Source organism: Camelus dromedarius, chromosome 10 (assembly GCF_036321535.1).
Source record: "Camelus dromedarius isolate mCamDro1 chromosome 10, mCamDro1.pat, whole genome shotgun sequence".
In the NCBI taxonomy this organism is placed as follows: domain Eukaryota; kingdom Metazoa; phylum Chordata; class Mammalia; order Artiodactyla; family Camelidae; genus Camelus; species Camelus dromedarius.
In genome coordinates, this window is record NC_087445.1 from 20,482,197 (window position 1) to 20,485,917 (window position 3,721).

A 3,721-nucleotide genomic window follows, 5' to 3' on the forward strand; every position below is an offset into this window, starting at 1 on the left:
TGGGGAGTAATTCTTACTCCTTGGTAGGAAACCACGAGCAAGTCTGGCCATTTGGTTTTGTGAAAATAAACTTCATCTAATTTATTATTGACACGTTATACATACCTGCCAAATTTTCTCATGCTTTTTTCCTGACATGTGTCTGGCCTGATGGAGTCACTGTAAGGCAGTCAATGTGTTTTTAAAGAAATTATGTTTTGCTAAGGAATGTATGAAGATTGTTAAACCGTGTTGCACCTTGTTCTCATTAGTCTTTGGAATGCAGCTGCCGGAACAGAAAGGGCAGGGGAGACAGAGACAGAGTGGTGGCTGCGAAAGCTCTGGCCTCTCCTAGCGGGAGACCTCTGGGCTCCTTTTGGAGCTGCAGGAGCCAGGTTCTTCCTGGCAGCTGTGCCAGGAGGAGCAGACGGGGAGCCCCGTAACCCAAGCCCATGCCTGCTCTGTTGAGCTGACAAACCCAATAACAAAATGGATCTCCCCTCTCTGTGCAGTCCAGCTACAGTTGTCACACTGTATGTAATTAAACTTACAACATCCAGGTTTCCACCGAAAATACTCCCTAAAGCCAGGCCTGCCTTGGTTCATTAGCAGCAGGGAACACTGCAGAGCATCCCTAAGTTCCAAGTCCTGACAATTCTGCTTCCTAACATTTCTCCCTTGTCGGTCCCTGCTCCCCACTCCAAACAGCCCTGACTGCTTCAGGATCCCATGAGTCTTGCTTGAACTGGGACAGCAGCTTCCAAGAGTCCCAGCAGAGCTCCCTGCGCTCTCCAGTCCACCCTTCATGTGGTAGCCGGGGCAAGCTTCCAGAGATGCGTGGCCCTTTCTACTTCTCCTGCTTGGGGCTCATCTGGGATCTCTGTCACCTGCAGGATACAACGAAAACTCCTTTGCATGTTGTTGAAGGCTCTTTAAGGTGTGGCCTCTGCTGCCTTGTCCAGCTAATCTCCCAGCCTGTCTCACCTGTCATTTTATGCTCCAGGAATATAGGACTGTCAGTGATTTTGGAAATAATACCTTGTTCTCTCTCCTTCTGTACCTTTGCTCTTATTTTCCTTTCTTCCTTGGATGTCCTCCCTGCTGATGGTCCATTGGGCTGACTCTCCTTAGCCCCGTGCCACCTCATTTTTGAAGCCTTTCCTGATTTCCTCTGCTGATTTAGGTGCTCAGCATTGTGTTCCCTTGAGCTTTGTGTAAATGAAGCCATCGAAGCAGTCATGGAGAAGCAGAAATACTTGTAGCTCTTGACTGGACTTGGAGCTCCTTGGGGTTGATGATCATAGCTTTTAATTTGTTGCCTCCATAAACTGTCAGTGATTTGGTATATAGAAGTTCCATGAAGCGGACAGCCAGGACTCCAAGATGGCGTCAGTTGTACCACTGAAGGAGAAGAGGCTCCTGGATGTCTAATTACGGGAGCTGCCAAGCTGGATACTGATGCGGGATTTCACCCCAAAGGCATTGCTGGAGCGTTTCAAAGAGGTTACTACCGGTGTTACAACAAGTACATCAGCGTGAAGAAAGGGAGCGTCGCGGGGCTTTCCCTGGTGCTGGCAGCTTACGTGCTTTTCAACTATTGCCGCTGTTGCAAGGAGCTCAGACATGAGCGGCTGTGCAAGTACCACTGAAGGAGGCGCGCTTTGCATTCCCGACCAGGACCTTTGCCCTGCACCCCCGAATCCTTACACATCCTACTAGAGAATCACCACCCAATAAAAGATGACTGGTAAAAAAAAAAAAAAAAAAAAAAAAAAAGGAAGTTCCATGCATGAATTAAGGAAAGATTGCCAAGGTACTGCCCAGTGAATCTTGAAAAGCAGTTCTTTTCCAAGACAGACATCTCTAAATCCAGCAAGTTAACACAGGAGAATGGAATGGCTTTGGTGAAGAAGCTCAGCATCTCAGTGGAAAGTGAGCCGAACTGCCTGGTTCACCTCTGTGCTTGTTGCTTTCTCTTGTATGTTGTTTTATGTACAAAGTCACCTGAAGGAAGGCTCTACCCAGGATCACCTCCACTGCCAGGGTGACTCTTCTGGAAGTCAGCCGAGGATCCGGATGGTGCAGGACCTTGTGCTCGTGGCTCCTCTGTTAAATGTGTTTCAGTGTATTTTGCAGAGCTTCTCCTAGGAGACTGGCTGCCTGCCCTGATGTGTCAGAGCTCCTGCCGGGGCCCCAGATTCGGGCTTTCTTCGGAGTCCTCTGGGGAGGGACAGTTTTATTACCAAGACATGTGATGTCCCAATCCATCCGGCTGCGTTTTGTAGTGAAATGTTGTCTTGTCTTGGTGCCTCACATTACAGGGTTGTCATTTTCTCTGGATTTGGGGGCAGCTGTGTCGTCCCTCCTTGGGCATGTCAATATTGTGGCCTGTGGCCAGTTTGGGTTGAGCTGAGTGGGGAGGACTCTGTCCCCACTCTGCAGGCTGCCCTTGGGAATGAAAATCTTCAGTCCTCAGAATGCACCCCTGCCTTAGCCACAGTGGGGACGCGAGAGGAAACTGTCCTGGGTACTGGCCCCGGTGAGATCTGAGAGGCCTGAGGAGCAGGGAGCCTGTGTTGGGATGGGGTTTTCCTCCCTCCTGGGGACATGATCCGGCTCACTCAGCCCCCGGGAACTGAATGCCTCTAAACTTGAAGAGTGTGGCAAACTGTAGAGCCTGCAGAGCTGAATTAGAATCCTGTTTCTGGCACTTACTCTAGGACTTTGAACAAGTTGCTGAGCCCTTCAGTTTGGTTTTTATGCTTAAAAAAACAGGGTGGGTTGCTGTGAGATCAAATGTGATATGTATCTGGAGCTCAAGAGTTAGCACTCCCGACTGTGAGTATCTGTTCTTCTAATTATAAATAAGCATTCTTCAATACATTTGAGAAATACATCGAGGCACAGAAAGGGAGAGTGATTTTTGTTTTTTTGCATCACTAGATTCTGCTTAGAAACTAAATCTGCCGTCAAAGAACAGAGACTGGCCATCCCCAAGGACATGCGATGCAATTGTCTGGACTGGTAAGGCTCAGCCCAGAGAGGAGCCCAGCGTGCACGAGTGTGACTGTGCAGCTTGGGAGAGATGTCACTCTCAGGCTGACAAGCATTTTAGTCTGTTTATTTAGAAGAATCATCCTTTCTTACTGCACCAGGTCAGACCCTATACCTGAGAAGAAATTAGGTCATCATGTCTTGATTTCTGCTTTTAATGCCATTCTTTGATTTCTCCTGTAAGTGAGCTGCCCCTACTGGTCCCTTTCATTTACTTTAAAATTTTTTCTTGCCATAAGTCTCACACACACACACACACACACACACACACAATGGCTGCAATGACTAGTGTCACACTGGCTCAGTGATGTCTCCGGGCTGCATGAGAAATTGTAATCTACTCCCTTCTCCAAAGCATCTGCTCGGGGACTCTCTGGAAAGGGTGGAGGGGGCAGGACACCTGAGTTCTAGTTCTTATTTTGCCCCCAACCACCTGTATGATTTTGGTGAGTCACTTGCCCTCTATTTGGCTTAGTTTCCAGGCTTCTTTGGAAATTGGTGAGGACCAGCCTTGCTTACCTCCCAAGGTGGCTGTAGAAATAAAAGCAAATAATGTAGACATGAAGGTGTTGTTCTGAGAATACCATGGGGCATTTTATGACTAAGAGTAGAGGTGAGTGGGGGTGGTCTTTTCCTCTCCTTTCCATTAGCAAGCTATTTAATGATCACAACCATGAAGAAATAACCT

At 48.1% G+C, this 3,721-nt stretch overlaps 1 pseudogene; it reads left to right on the top strand.

The window, feature by feature from the left end:
• Positions 1–1,343: 1,343 nt before the first annotated feature.
• Positions 1,344–1,755, top strand: LOC105095946 (ATP synthase subunit f, mitochondrial-like; annotated as a pseudogene).
• The last annotated feature ends 1,966 nt before the right edge of the window (positions 1,756–3,721 follow it).